Source organism: Bufo bufo, chromosome 3, assembly GCF_905171765.1.
Source record: "Bufo bufo chromosome 3, aBufBuf1.1, whole genome shotgun sequence".
NCBI classification, from domain to species: Eukaryota; Metazoa; Chordata; class Amphibia; order Anura; family Bufonidae; genus Bufo; species Bufo bufo.
The window spans coordinates 359,649,848-359,667,138 of record NC_053391.1 but is presented as its reverse complement, the minus strand read 5'-3'; positions in this window follow the sequence as shown (position 1 = coordinate 359,667,138).

Below are 17,291 nucleotides of genomic sequence, written 5' to 3'. Positions count from 1 at the left end.
GTATTACATTTAATATGTCAGAGCACTCGTCTTTCTTTTTTTTTGGTATGAGGGAGGAAGGGTGCCACAGAAAGGACCTTCCATGGGTGCCAGATACCTTAGGTATGCCACTGATACTATTCACAACCCATGGACAGGTATGGTGTTCTTTCCAGAAGAAAGTAGCCATGTTTTTTCTAAAACTGCACAACTCATTTAATATAGTATTAACAGAAAGGAAATTATATAATTTATACTTTGAAATGGTTTCTGTGATGTTACATTAATGGCTTTGGTTTAGGATTTGTGTGGCAAACTATGATTTTTCATTTTTCGCTGTTAAAATGTGAATGCATCTAATCAATGTAAAAGAAACAGGATAGACCAGTGATGGTGAACCTTTTACAAACCGAGTGTCCAAACTACAACCCAAATCCCACTTATTTATTGCAAAGTGGCAATTTAACATGAATACTACAGTACAGTATATTATATCTTCCATGTACTTTATCATTTACTGTAGCTATAATATCCTGCATAAATTCAAAGCACTGCATGTGCCTTTCATAGTGTGCCCTGCGCTGATGAATGGTAGGAAAAGTCTAAGACATATTGGTATGCCTTTAGGCTTTTTCTAGGGCAAGGGTGCCCACAAAGAGGGTTCTGAGTGCCGTCTTTGGCACCCATGCCATAGGTTTGCCAGCACTGGGATAGGCCATACATGTATGATCCCATTGATAATATCATTTACTGCAGTACCTGTTAATTATGCTTCACTGCATGTGCAACTGTGTATGGTATTGCAACTTATCCCACTCAAATGAACCAGGCTCCACTGCATTACCAGACATTGCAGAATGAATGTTTGGTTACTGTGACAGTATTGTAGACGGGGACGGACTGGAAACTTAAAGTGTCCCTGGAAAAAATAAAAATAAAAGTGGCCCCAAGCTGTAGGTGAGTCTAAATTGACAGAAGGAGAGGCAGAACAAATAGGCAAGACCAACACAAACCACAAGTAGATAGTGACAACAGAAGTAGGCTGGGCCGGCAATACCATACCACAGCACAAAATACCGCCCCTGCAAAACCAAACACCACAGTGCAGTATAAAATGCTGAACTGAAAAGGCTATGCAGGTGTTTATGTGTGATGCTAACCCATGTAGGTATTGATAAGATAGCTGAGAGTGGCTGATGGTTGCAACTTATGACATTCTTGATCCTGTAAGGAGCAGATCTGGGTAGTTGGCTATCTCTAATCCACTAGTAGAAGTTCACAGTTCCTCTAATGTGCTGTGAGTAAAGCACACCTTAGCCACAGATTAAGTCTCAAGTGACTAGAAGCAAAACTAAAGTGAAATGGGCTATGCGCTACTACCACCTTAAATTAAACAGTAAACCAGCACTTTTACAGAAATGACTCAGGTATGCTACAACAGAAGCAGGTGTTTATGTTTGATGCTAACCTTTGTAGATTTTAATAAGATACCTGAAAGTGGCTGATGATTGCAACTTGTGACATTCTTGATCCTGTTAGAAGCCGATCTGAGTAGTTGGCTATCCCTAATCCACTAGCAGAAGTTCACAGTTCCTCTAATGTGCTGTTAGTATGTTGCTTAGTATGTTTAGTTTTGCTTCTAGTCACTTGAGACTTAATCTGCGGCTAAGCAGTGCTGCAGTGGTTGTTGCAGCACTACCCTACAGAGAGATAGTAGCGCCAGTATGAGTTGCATTTGTTATTAATGCCCTTTCACCAAACTGAGGATGCTGATACAGCTGAATTCAGGAGGGCACCTGAGGATGCTGGCCAGGTGCATAAGTACCTGATGCTCCTAGCATTAATACTGGGAGCATTAGATCATTATGTACTCAGGCAGCTGCCATGAGGAGGGCTTAGGTGGCCCCAGTTGCGTGCCCAGGGGGGGGCGAGGGGGCGGTGCGCCCCGGGTGCCGGCTCTGACGGGGGTGCCAGCAGGCCCAGAAGCAATGAGCGCTTCCATCAATACAGATGGAAGCGCTCATTGCTGAAGCGCTGACACCCATGATCCAGTCACACATACTGCGATGGGGCAGGGAGCGGAGCGCATAGTTCCCTGCCCTGCCGCCGATCACCGCCATAGGCTTCAGGCCTAGTAGGCCTGAAGCCTATGCGGTAGTGAAATCCCGGCGCAGGAGCGCGTGATGATGTCATCGCGCGCACCTGTGCCGGGACTCAGCAGCACAGTGCCGGGACTCTGCAAGCAAGCGCAGGTAAGTATTTAGCTTTAGGGTTTCCTTCTTTCTTTCTTTTTTTTTCTTTTGCCAACTTTGGGGGACATGAGGGGGCCGCGGTGCACAGAGGACGTGTGGAGGCAAACTTTTATTTTATATTCTGATGTGGCAACTTTGGGGGACATGAGGGGGCCGGGGTGGACAGAGGAGGTGAGGGGGCAAAATTTTATTTTATTTTATAATGTGGCAACTTTGGGGGACATGAGGGGGGTGCACACAGGAGGATATGGGGGAATATGGTGGGATACTGTGTGGCACAGTGGGGGGGCAATTTATTATGGGAGGGATGGCAAGTGGGGGACACTACTGTGTGGGGGGCAGCGTGGGGGACACTACTGTGTGGAGGGCAGCGCGGGGGACACTATTGTGTGGGGGGCAGCGTGGGGGACACTACTGTGTGGGGGGCAGCGTGGGGGACAATACTGTGTGGGGGATACTACTGTATGGGGGCAATGTGGGGGACACTACTGTGTGGGGGCAGCGTGGGGGAAATTACTGTGTGGGGGCAGCGTAGGGGACACTACTGTGTGGGGGGCAACATGGGGGACACTACTGTGTGGGGGACACTACTGTGTGAGGGGCAATGTGGGGGGACACTACTGTGTGGGGGCAGCGTGGGGGACACTACTTTGTGGGGGGACTACTGTGTGGGGGAAGTGTGTGGGAAATTACTGTGTGGGGGACACTACTGTATGGGGGCAGTGTGGGGGACACTACTGTGTGGGGGGCAGCATGGGGGCCTTTCTATTGGATATCTATAGAGAAATGGGGAACCGCACTCTGTTCTAGAGGTAGTATCACCGGTGCCGATCAAGGGCTACTTAAGCCGTATCCAAGTAATAAGAATTTGAGGCACTCAGTCCGTAGGTTATGCAATTCAAATAATTTTTTTATTATTATTATTTTTCATGTTTTCTGCACCATCCATATGCCCGTGAAAAATAAGGAATGACAGACTATTTCTGACCAGACGTTTCGGTCACGGTGGACCTTCATCAGTGGTCATGTTATCTGTATGCAGGGTAAAGGTTTGCTTGGGCGCTGGATGCAGGCACTGTAGAGGCCAGTATATTATTTCTGGGGACACTATAGAGGGATTATTACCTGGAGCACAATATAGGGTGTTATTATTATTACTGGGGGTACTCTAGGGGACATTATAGCTGCTGTAGACACTATAGGAACATTTGGGGTCATTTATAAAACTGGTGTAAAGTAGAACTGGCTTAGTTGCCCATAGCAGCCAATCAGATTCCACATTTCATTTTTGACATCTGTTTTGGAAATCCAGTTCTACTTTACACCAGTTTGATAAAGAACTCCAATTATGTCTATTAGGGTCACTATTTTTTCAGCAGTATAGTACCTGGGACATTGGGTAGCACAACAGGCACAGGTATTGGGGGTGGCAGCAGGATGACACTGTGGGGACACCAGGATGAGGAGGGTGATGGAAAAACTGAGAAATCTAACATGTCTGTATTGCAAACTCTGTAGAGACGAGATGTGGCTGAAAGAATTTCTCATGGCGGTCTAACGGAGGAGAAGAGGAAAGAGAAGGTCTACATGACAGGAGATGTCCCTGGATGTAAGAGGTATGTGGTCAATTATTGAGGGGGGGTGCCAGAGAAATGACCCGCCCCGGGTGCCAAACACCCTGGGCACGCGACTGGGTGGCCCCCTGGATAATGGCCCACCAGGAAATTTCCCTGTAGGGTATATGGCCATTCTGCCCCTTATTGTATGGAAAGACTGTGTCCTTTCATTCTGCTCATGAGTGAGAGTCCTGGTGGTACCACTCATCAATCATAGGCACATTGATAGGCACAATATCCTGAGAAAAACTGATACTACCAACTTTGTATGATGCATGATGAATTTTCTAAGTCTCAGTGTCATTACATAGAAAGCTTGTCATCATAATGTATAATCTATGTTATTCCTACATTCCTACCAAGAATGTGACCTTTGTGAAGCAGACATACCTTCTTGAGGCTGTGTATCTAGTGGTCATTTAGTCAGAAGGATCAGTGGTTGCTAGGCAACTTGCAGTACCTCTGCCTGCATAATAAGTTAAAGTGGACCTCTTATTCTGAAGAGTTATGCAATACTAATTACACCATGTGTATGTATTTACTGCAATGGAGAGTTAGGCTTTAATGGCTAAGTATCTTTTATATTAGTCTCATGGAACCTTTTTGTGCCTACATTGCAAAAAAAGCAATGAAATTAAGAAGGAATGTTTTATAAAAAAAAATGACTTAAGCCATAAAGCCAACTGAAAGGATTATTAGAGAAGAAATAGATGGATTTTAATGGAGTTAAAACATTTAAATCAGCAATGTGAAAAAGAAAACTAATTTTTAAAGATCGCAATTATCTCAAAACATTTCGCTTCGAACACATAAACAACACTGCGCAAACTTCCATCTAACAATATTCAAAATTTTCAAAGACAAAGATTACAGGGCATTAAACATTTGTTGAGCTCCGTTGTTATAATTATGAGTTTAGAGAATTACCCAGACAAATAAGAGGCGTCAATGGCAATGCTATAAAACACAGCATGCATACTGTGCTCTAAGTATATCACTTCAGCCGTGTCAAATAACTATCCATACTGATAACATCGGATCATTGCTGTATACTGATACAACACAATACCAACAGTGATACAAGGTCAATTGCCTATCTTCTTGAGTTCATATTCAGCTTCCAGAAAACTAGCATCCCAGAGAAAAACTAAAGGTGGCCATACATTAGATGAATATTGACAGAACCGGCAGGGCCCTCCTATTATCTAATGTCTACGGTGTGTCCAAACTTTCCCTTTTTAGCAAATGTCATGGGAAAGAAGGTTCATGTATGTTGGATTTCAACATGCCCAAACCTTTTGTTCTCATTGGAGATAAGCTGCCACCAGAGTTGTCTTAGAGTGGTTTATTCCCCTTTTCATACTTGAAAGCACATTCAAGTTCAGCCAAACCAAAGATCTATGAGGAGGTCCGGAGCATTCGTCCAACAACTTTCTAAACTGTATGGTCAGCTTTGAAGGAAACTACAGCTACCACCTATCTGCATATAAATTATCTATTTTATTTAAAAGGGTATTCCCACTTTACACATTTATGGAATATTCATAGAATATACATACTTTTTTTGATAGATACACGTTCCACTTCTGGAAACCACAACTATCTCCAGAATGGGAGTATGACAACTGGCATCCACCCTGATGCAGTTCCCTCTCGCATATGAACAAAAACAATGGTGGGCATGTAGTGCATGCGTATGGCTCTCTCAATTCAGTTTTATGGGAGTCATGGAAACAGCCAAACTGATAAGTAAATGGAGAGGGGCATGCACATGCAAGGTTATCTCTCCATTCATTGCCAGCAGCTGTCTTACAATATAGGTGTGGTTTCCAGAGGTGGGACCTGCATCAGAAATTTCAGGTAGATCAGATATTTTGTGGTGTATCCTGTGGGAATATCTCTTTAAAGGGGTTGTCCGGGCTTTTTATTTTTTATTTAGACCTCTTATTCATTAAGAATAAGAAGCTTTTCCAATAGCTTTCTTTTAATTTTTTTTTGCAAGCCTCATACTTCATTTCTGCCCACCTGGGAATCGATACGAGTGGTGCTCACATCAGCAGGCACTATAGGAAAAGAGTGAAGGAGTTTCTTTTCTTGCAAATGAAGTAATTGGAAAATGTCATTCTTAATTTAAAAAAAAAAAACATGGCGCCCAGATAGCCTCTTTAACCATTTGATATATGCATATACTGAATGTTTGTGCATAGAAATCTATATATTCTTTGTATTTTTGTCCTGCATAGATACCTTGCAGAGTCGCATACCTTCACAAGGCAGAGGTCAATAAACCATGATTCGCCACTCCTACATTTAGTGCCTGATACTCTTTCATTTAAAATGTTATCATAATGACATAGCCAATTAATTCTCATGACCTTTTCCTGACTTCAGAATATAATTTGCAACAGAGTGGTCAGTTATATCTACAGAAGCAGGTACTGCTGAGTCTGCCTAAACAAGGTGATATGCCGATGATATTTTATTGAAGTCCTTCATGTCAGAGGTCTAACCTAAACTGAATTATCTTAACCAGCGAATGGCCTTGCCTCACGGCAGGGAATGAGATGGTGTCGGAGCAGTCATTTTGCTATCAGCACTGTATATTGAATATGCCCACACAGTGTCTAATACCAGTGATACATACAAGAACGTATGGAGCATGTGAAATGAATAAAGAATTTCTGATTCCCTGGGCTTGCCCTGCAGATCTGTGAGTCAATCCCTTGATATGGCAGCAGGGGTATTTTGAATAGTTAAATCTGGTAGCATTATATTAGGGCAGTCCCTACAAGTTTGTGTTATGGACCTATAGCAATTAATTTGCCCCCATATTGTACCTCTTTTATTTTTCTTTATTTTTGATTATTTCACAAGCAATCTAGAACTTTGGAAACAATAAGCCCTCCATATTACGGAACCAATGGAGCATTGCAAAATTTTCTTTATTGAAAATTAATTTGTGACAAAAAGTCTCTATGTGGTCCCTTACCAGGATTTATTCACACATTTTTATTTCATGGGGTTTTCTCACTTAGAACGCATATACCCCTATTCACAGTGGTTGTACCCCCAGAGATACAGAGGTCCCTTATTCTCCATGTGCGTGGACAGATTGTGCGCCTCGTGATCACAGTTTTATTCACTTCTATAGGACCGACAGAGATAGTGCTTGGCTCTATCTCCTACAGTGCCATAGAAGTGAATGGAATGAGGGTCATGCATCTGCTCTGCCACATTCACATGTCGAATAAGGGACCTGATTGCTGGGGATCTCGTGGTCAGACTCCAGTGATCAGATCCTGTGGACAGGGGATAAATGTTCTTTGTGGAAAAACCACAATCCACAGGTCCATGTGGTACATATGCATAGGGTGCTCATAAACTTTTATAAATCCCTACTATATGGCACCTCTTAAATGGAGGCACACATGTAGGTTTGCTGTATAACACTACGGAGGTAATCATCTCTAGAAACAGTGCCTACAAAACTGTGCCACCGCAAAGGCTCCATGTTGCCATGTGAATGTGCCTTATTTCTGAGACCATAGATTGGTATTTAAGAAATGAAGTATGAATATATGCAGAAGAAAGTCTTTTAGTAAATCTGGTTACATATTTTCCTGACATTGACTTCTAAAAACAAGGTATTTTCAGCACAGTGATCATTTTTCCCTATAAAATTCATATTTCTGAAGGTTAATGCAATTTTAATGATGCAGCAAATCTTAATTTTGTTAGTAACAACAAATCCATATAATGACCATTTATAGCATTATCTAGTGCTTACTCACAGTGACAAAAGATTAATGGGCAACACGTGTACGAACTAAGCCTAAAGTGTGTGAAATATTACCAGAACACTACAAGATGCCACAGGTTGGGGATTGCACTTTTTCATAGATGTCACAACAGAAAGCTAAGACAAGATACACTTTACTCAACCAAGTCAATGTGTTACCCTATTGAATGACATTTCACAACAGTGCCCAAAATGTGACAAATGAGATGTGTCCCCTGATTCCCTGTTGTTCACTGCTAAATAATAATCTAATTATTTCCAATATCATTGCTCTACACAATTTCTATACTTTCTATTAATTCTGTTTAATTAAATTACACTTACTGTGTAGACAATGGTAAAGTAATTAAAACAAAGGCTTGTATTAACTAATTAATCTTAAATGAACAGGCTGTGAAGGTGATTTACAGACTTAATTTGGGTTCTGGCCTAAAAACATTAACTATACCTTCCAGTAGATTGTGGTTTTGGCTACACATCTCTCCTATCTTGTTCCTTAAAAATGCAAAACACATGCATATACTTCGTTTACAGCCATAAGGAGAAGATCATGTTTTAATGGAATTTAATTTGAAATCACAAAGAAATAAAAGTTGGATCGGTGGTTATAGGCACTAACTGCAAAAAAAAAATTATTTTTTTTTGTGTGATTTTGTTGTCAGCACATTTAACTATGTAAAGAACAAAGTATTTCAGAAGAATATTTAATTAATTCAGATCTAGGATGTGTTATTTTTGTGTTCCCTTTATTTTTTTGAGCAGTGTATAATACAGATAGTTAGTGGGAGTAATGTGATAGGAATTACTGTTTCTCTGCTGTCCATACATACATGCTACAAACATAGTGCTGTGATGTCACAACAATACTTAGTGCAACAATCAGTAATATCTATTCAGACCTGATAAAACGTGAAGTTGCATGTATTGCACAAAAAAATATGCGCATCATTAGTGCCAATTTGTGCAACCGCGAAAATAATGACTGGAGATCATGAATTCTAGAATTTGCAAATTTATTGTGAATATTATGCGAAAAGTTCACGAAAACTAATATTAACTATGCCGCTCTTCACTAAAAATGGCAATGTAAAAAAAAATTTTTTTTCAAAGGTTTTTATTTTTCTCAAAGTAATAAAACCAAATTAAAACTATACAAATTTGGTATTGCCGTAATCATATTGACCCACAGAATAAGAATGTTACGTTATTTTAGGGCACAGTGAACTTCGTAATATCACTTCCCTAAAAAAAACTTGGGGAATTGTGTTTTTTTTTTTCCATTTTCCAACACAAGACATGGTTAATTAAATGGTGCATTAGAAGAATTAATAGTGTCCCACGAAAAACAAGCCCTCACTATGTAAAAAGAAAATTTTAAAAGTTATGGCTATAGTTATGTAAGGAGGAAAAAAAAAATGGCAAAAACGAAAATAGGTTCGGTCCTTAACCCCTTCAGGACCCTGCCATTTTTCACCTTAAGGACCAGGCCAGTTTTAGCAAATCTGACACGTGTCACTTTATGTGGTAATAACTTTAAAATGCTTTTGTTTTCTCGTCACATATTGTACTTCATGACAGTGGTAAAACTGAGTCAAAAAAATTTCATTTTTATTTATAAAAAATACCAAATTTACCGAATATTTTGAATAATTAGCAAATTTTCAAATATCAATTTCTCAACTTTTATAATAGATAGTAATAATTCCAAAAATAGTTATTACTTTACATTCCCCATATTTCTACTTCATGTTTGGATAATTTTGAAAAATACATTTTATTTTTTGGGGCCGTTAGAAGGCTTAGAAGTTTAGAAGCAATTCTTAAAATTTTTAAGAACAATTCCAAACCCCAATTTTTTCAGGACCAGTTCAGTTATGAAGTCACTTTCTGGGGCTTACATATTAAAACCTCCCATAAATCACCCCATTTTAGAAACTACACTACTCAAGGTATTCAAAACTGATTTTAAAAATTTGGTTAACTCTTTAGGTGCCCCACGAGAATTAAATGAAAATGGGAATGAAATTTCAAAATGTCACTTTTTTTTTAGCAGTTTTAAATTTTGAATCTATTTTTTTTCTGCAACACATCAAGGGTTAACAGCCAAACAAAACTCAAAATCTATTACCCTGAATCAGGAGTTTACAGAAAAAAACCTTGTGTGCTCAAAAACTGATGTATGGGCTCACAGCATTCTTCAGAGTGGAAGGAGCACCATATGGCTTTTGGAGAGTGGATTTAGCTGGAATGGTAATTGGGAGCTATGTCGCATATGAAGACAACCTGAGGTGGCCCTACAGAGGAAACCCCCCAAAAAGTGACCCCATTCCGGAAACTACACCCCTCAGGGAATATTTCAAGGTGTGTAGTGAGCACTTTGACACATTGGGCGTTTCACAGAATTAGGAAACGCTTGGCTTTGAAAATGAAAATTTATAATTTTTAAAAAAAAAAGTTGCTTTACACTCACATTTTTCACTTTCACAAGGGGTAACAGGACAAAATGCACCCCACATTTTGTTCCCTATTTCCCCCCCGAATACGCCAATATGCTAAAAAAATTATGGATGGGCGCACAGCAGGCTTCAGAGTGGAAGGAGCACCATATGGTGTTAGGAGAGCGTATTTAGCTGGAATGGCAATTGGGAGCTATGTCGCATGTGAAGACACTCTGATGTGGCCCTACAGTGGAAACCCCCAAAAAGGGACCCTATTCCAGAAACTAAACCCCTCAAGGAATATTTCAAGGTGTGTAGTGAGCACTTTGACCCATCGGGCGATTTACAGAATTAGGAAACGCTTGGCTATAAAAATTTAAAATTTTAAAATTTTCAAGTAAAAGTTGCTTTACACCCACATCTTTCACTTTCACAAGGGGTAGCAGGACAAAATGCACCCCACATTTTGTTCCCCATTTCCCCCCGAATACGTCAACACCCCATCTGTGCTAATAAAATGATGTATGGGCGCATGGCAGGGCTCTAGAGTCAAACAGCTAAATATGGATTTTGCTGACCTGAATTGGCAGACATGTATTTTAGGTGCCATGTTGCATTAAATAAATTCCTGAAGTCCCCAGAAATGAAAGACTCCAACAAGTGACCCCATTTTGGAAAGAGTGTCCTTGTAGCCTGCTGTAATGGCGCACAGCAGGTCTCCAGAAGCAAAGTGCAAAAATTGGTTTTTGCAGGCCTGAGTAGACAGACATGGATTTTAGGTGCCATGTCACATTAAATACATTTCCTGAGGTCCCCAGAAATGAAAAACCCCAAGAAGTGACCCTATTTCAGGATGAGCACAGTACTTCTGGCAGTTAAGGACCTAAATAGGGGTATGCTGGTATAATAGTTATCCACATAGAGGTGGTAACCCTTATCCAGCAGTGGGTGCAGCAAATCCCATACAATCTTTCTACTAACTCCTAGGATGGGGGGGCATTCTGGGGGTTCTGTGCGGGAATCTTTCTCTTCATAAATGTGGAACTTATGGGTGTACCCAGAGCTACAAAGTTTGTAAGTCTTTATGCCATATCTTGCCCGTTTGCTAGGCAGGTACTGGCGGAATCTAACCCTCCCTTTGAAAAGTAACAGGGACTCATCTACACATACATTTTTATAAGGGTGTACACCTCAGAAAACTTGATGTTGAAGTCGTCAAGGACGGGCAAAACCTTGAACAGACGGACAAATGTCGGGTCATTTTGGGGTGTGCACTGTGTATTGTCGTTGTAGTGTAGGAATTTCCGAATTGACTCAAAAAGCTTCCGGGTTATGGTGTTACTGTAAATTGGAGTCTGGTAGAAAATGTCCGAAATCCAATATTGTCTGACATTTGGCTTCTTTACTAAGTCCATATGCAGCACGAGTCCCCAAAACTTCATCATCTCTGCTGCACTAACTGGGGTCTAACCTAGGGGTCTAGCATATGGCGAGGTAGGATTCTGAGCTATAAATTGTTGGGCATACAAATTGGTTTGGGCCACCATTAAATTTATAAAATCTTCAGCGAAGAAGATTTAGAAAAAATCTTGTTCTGTGAAGCCCGCACTGTCTATCTGTATTCCGGAGTTGCCCACAAAATCCAGAATTTGGGGCTGATAATCGTCAGGAGGTGGGGTCCATATGAGGTCACTCTGGGGGGCGGCCTCCACTGCTACCCTGGGGCACCTTCTAGAGGGTCCCTCATCAGCGGATGATGATTATGATGATAGGGTAGAGGAAAGTGGCATCCTCTTCTCCCTCACTGGCCGCCTCAGTATCAGAGGCAAGATATGCCTATGCCTCTTCAGCTGAGTACCATTTTTATTTTATTAGGGTGTTTGTGTGAAATGTGTAAAACTTTATTTAGTGTGGAGTGTGTATGTAGTGTTTTCACACATGAAGGGGCTTAATATAAATTTGAAATATAGAGAATAGAGAAGAAAAAAAATAAAAATAAAAAATTGCTGGATGCACACACAAACTTACATTAACACTACCTAACTAAAATTGATTTCTTTATATATGTATATGGAGATTTATATATATAGATAAAACTAACTACATGAAAAAACTGAGCAGACCAGTCAGAAAAATTTATATTTCTGATCAGCGCTCAGCAGGTGCAGGACGCACACATGCATACAGATATTATGTGCATGCAAAAATCCACACTAACACTACCTAACTAAAATGTATTTCTATATATATGTGTATGGAGATTTATATATTTAGACTAGCTGATGACCAGACGTTGCTCAGGTATTTATTTATTGAAATTTTATATTAAATAACAGTGACTTTCACAGTGGCCGCCTCTTTAACGGTGACCGCCCATTTAACAGTGACTTTCACAGTGGCTGTCACTTTAACAGTGACCACCCCTTTAACAGTGACTTTCATAGTGGCTGCTACTTTAACGGTGACCACCCCTTTAACAGGAACTTTCACAGTGGCTGCCCCTTTAACGGTGACCGCCCTTTAACAAGGACTTTCATAGTGGCTGCTACTTTAACGGTGACCACCTCTTTAACAGGGATTTTCACAGTGGCCGCCCCTTTAACGGTGACCACCCCTTTAACAGTGACTTTCACGGTGGCCGCCTCTTTAACGGTGACCGTCCTTTAACAGTGACTTTCACGGTGGCCGCCAATTTAACGGTGACGACCCTTTAACAGTGACTATCAAAGTGGCCGCCCCGTTACCGGTGACTGCCCCTTTAACAGTGACCTTCACAATGGCCAGCCCCTTTAACGGTGACCGCCCCTTTAATAGTGACTTTCACAGTGGCTGCCCCTTTAACGGTGACTACCCCTTTTACAGTGACTTTCACAGTGGCCTCCCCTTTAACGGTGACCGCTCCTTTAACAGTTACTTTCACAGTGGCCGTCCCTTTCACGGTAACCGCCCCTTTAACAGTGACTTTCATAGTGGCCGCTCCATTAACGGTTAGCGCTCCATTAACAGTGAAATTTACAGTGACCGCCCCTTTAACTGTGACTGCTCCTTTAACAGTGACTTTCACGGTGGCTGCCCTTTTAACAGTGTCTTTCACAGTGGCCGCCCGTTTAACAGTGACCGCCCTCTTTAACAGTGACTTTCACAGTGTTCACCCTTTAGCAGTGACTTTCACAATGGCAGCCCCTTTAATGGTGACCGCCCCTTTAACAGTGACTTTCACAATGGCTGCCCCTTTAAAGGTGACCGCCCCTTTAACAGTGACTTTCACAGTGGCTGCACCGTTAACGGTGACCGCCCCTTTAAAAGTGACTTTCACAATGGGCAGTCCCTTTAACGGTGACCACCCCTTTAACAGTGACTTTCCCTGTGGCCGCCCCTTTAACGGTGACTGCCCCTTTAACAGTGACTTTCACAGTGGGCGCCCCTTTAAAGAGAACCTTTCATTACGATAAAAAATCTAAACTAAGTATACAGACATGGAGAGCGGCGCCCAGGGATCTCCCTGCATTTACTATTATCCCTGGGCACCGCTCCGTTCTCCCGGTATAGGCTCCGGTATCTTCCGATTTTTGGCTCAACCGGAAGGAGCCTGCTCTTGTTCTCCTGGGCGTCTCCTTCTCCCAGGCTGTAGCGCTGGCCAGTTGCAGTGCTCAGCTCATAGCCTGAGAGGTTTTTTTCTCCCAGGCTATGAGCTGAGTGCTGCGATTGGCCAGCCATCCAGCCTGGGAGAAGGAGATGCCCAGGAGAACAAGAGCAGGTTCCTCCCAGTTGAGCCGAAAATCTGAAGATACCGGAGCCTATACCGGGAGAACGGAGCGGCGCTAAGGGATAATAGTAAGTGCAGGGAGATCCCTGGGCGCTGCTCTCAATGTCTGTATACTTAGTTTAGATTTTTTATTGTAGTGAAAGGTCCTCTTTAACAGTGACTTTCACAGTAACCGCCCCTTTAAAGGGTGACCGCCCCTTTAACAGTGACTTTCACAGTGGCCGCCCCTTTAACAGTAAATGCCCTTTTAACAGTGACTTTCACGGTGGCTGCCCTTTTACCAGTGACTTTCACAGTGGCCGCCCCTTTAACTGTGAACGCCCCTTTAAAATTGACTTTCAAAGTGGCCGCCCATTTAACGGGGACCACCCCTTTAATACTGACTTTCACAATGGCTGCCCCTTTAACAGTGGCTTTCACAATGGCTGCCCCTTTAACAGTGACCACCCCTTTAACAGTGACTTTCACAATGGCCGCCCCTTTAACGTGACTGCCCCTTTAACAGTGACTTTCACGGTGGTCACCTCTTTAACGGTGACCGTCCTTTAACAGTGACTTTCATAGTAGCCGCCCCCCTTTTAACGGTGACCACCCCTTTAACAGGGACTTTCACAGTGGCCACCCCTTTAACAGTGACCGCCCTTTAACAGTGACTTTCACGGTGGCCGCCAATTTAACGGTGACAACCCTTTTACAGTGACTTTCACAGTGGCCTCCCCGTTAACGGTGACCGCACCTTTAACAGTGACTTTCACAGTGGCCACCCCTTTAATGGTGACCGCCCGTTTAACAGCGACTTTCACGGAGACCGCCTCTTTAACAGTGACTTTTACGGTGGCCGCCTCTTTAACGGTGACCGCCCCTTTAACAGTGACTTTCACGGTGGCCGCCCATTTAACGGTGACGACCCTTTAACAGTGACTTTCACAGTGGCCACGCTGTTAATGGTGACCGCTTCTTTAACAGTGACTTTCACGGTGGCTGCCCCTTTAACAGTGGCTTCCATGGTGACCACCCCTTTAACAGTGACTTTCACGGTAGCCACTCCTTTAACAGTGACCGCCCTTTTAACAGTGACTTTCACAGTGGACGCCCCTTTAACAGTGACCTCCCTTTTAACAATGACTTTCACGGTGGCCGCTGCTTTAACGGTGACCGCCACTTTAACAGTGACTTTTACAATGTCTGCCCTTTTAAAGGTGACCACCCCTTTACAATGACTTTCACGGTGGCCGCCCCTTTAACGGTGACCGGCCCTTCAACAGTGATTTTCACGGTGGCCGCCCCTTTAACATTATATATATATACAGTATAGATAAAACTAACTACACGAAGAAAAAAAAGAAAAAAGTAAACTGAGCAGACCGTCAGAAAAATGGATGCTTCTGATCAGCGCTCAGCAGATGCAGGACACACGCACGCACGCACGCACACAGATATTATGTGTGTGCAAAAATCTATCTACACTTAGGGTCCATTCACACGTCCGTGGTGTATTGCGGATCCGCAATACACCCGGCTGGCACCCCCCATAGAACTGCCTATTCTTGTCCGCAATTGCGGATAAGAATAGGACATGTTCTCTTTTTTTGCGGAGTCACGGCCAGGAAGTTTGGGGCCAAAGTCCGGAAGTTCGGGGCCGCACTCCATTAATGCAGATGCAGAGAGCACATAGTGTGCACCAGTTCCCGATATTGCGGAACGAATGCGGACCCATTTGCGGACGTGTGAATAGACCCTAACACTACCTAACTAAAATTGATTTCTATCGAACACTAAAAGTACTTTTTACACCAAAAATAAATTTAAAAAAATGGTACTTATTGGTGCTCAGGGATGCAGAACGCACGCAAGCGGACGTTTGGTGCGTTCGTGCAGGCATAAAAATTTACTGCAGATACAAAAAAAGAACACTAGCTAAAAATAACTTATATATATATATGATTCTAACTACTATTACTTCTTTAAATAAAAAAAAGGGACAGATAAAAAATATATCTGCGCAAAAAAAAAAGAGCCCAGGTGCCGATCAGTGAAGTACGGACTGATCAGCACTTGGCATTCACAGCTCGCACACAGAAAAAGAGGTGCAGAGCAGAAAAAAAAAAAGATAAAATTAACAAAAAATTTTTACATTTCTTCGCCACAGGCAAAATCTGGAGGGGAGGAGGGCGGGATGGAGAGGGGGGATAGGGACAGGGATTAGGGCTTGGGAAGGTGGGTGGATTAGGGATCTGGAACTTCTGATGCAGAAAAAAAAATTGCAGCAGATGTTCCAGATGTTCTTCTTCGTTTTCTTCTATACAGGAGCAGTAAAGACAGTGAAAGCTGTGGTAGACCCACAAATCCCAGCAGATCGAGCACAGAGAAGCAAAGAACCTCTCAGCATAGAATGGCTGCATGCAGGGAGGTTCTGCCCATTCCTGTGCAGCTATAGCGCTGCCATTGGCTGGAGCATTGTTCCAGCCAATCACAGTGCTGGCAGGGGACTCCAAACACCAGTTCATCACCAGCCACCTCCCCCTGACCTCCCCCGCCCCGCAGCACTGCAATGTGCCGGTCTTTGCTGATCGGCCAATCGCAGTGCACGGAGCTGCAGCGGGGCCGAAATAGCCGATGCCCTTACCCGGCATGGCTGCCTGTCGGTAAGAGCAGCCATCGCGATCCGGTCCCCCCTCGGTTTTCACCTAGAGCCCGGCGGACCTCGCGCTGGTCCTTAAGTCACGCCCAGGTTCACTACGGGTTAAGGGGTTAAAAAAATTCATGAAAACCCGTGTCCCTTGTAAGGCTCTGTTCACATGTGCATCATTTAAGAATTTAAAAAGGGCTAGTTGCTTATCTAATAGCAAATGGCATTGAGGTTTACAATTAATCTAACAAGCAAAGTTGTATAATTGATCTTAGTCTGCGTCTTTTTTCAACTTATGTTGATTTAGCGAGCTAAACTTGACTCTGATAACACACGGCACACGGTCATCTTGGTTATATCATGACAAAAAGCCACTGAAATTCATTGAAAAGTTAATTATCTTTTTCTTGCCATTCTTTACTTAAAGGGGTTCTGAGGTTTGTTTAAACTGATGATCTATCCTCTGGATAGATCATTAGAATCTGATTGACAGGGGTCCGACACCCGGGACCCCGCCGATCAGCTGTTTGAGAAGGCAGCGGTGCTCCAGCAGCGCCGCAACCTTCTCACTGTTTACCGCTGGCCCAGTGACGTCACGACTAGTATCAACTGGCCTGGGCGCTGCTAAGCTCCATTCAAGAGAATAGAGCTTAGCCCCACACAGGCCAGTTCATAATAGTCGTGACGTTACTAGGCAAGCAGTAAACAGTCAGAAGACTGCGGCGCTGCTGGAGCGCTGCTACCTTCTCAAACAGCTGATCGGCGGGGTCCCGGGTGTCGGACCCCCATCAATCAGATTCTAATGATCTATC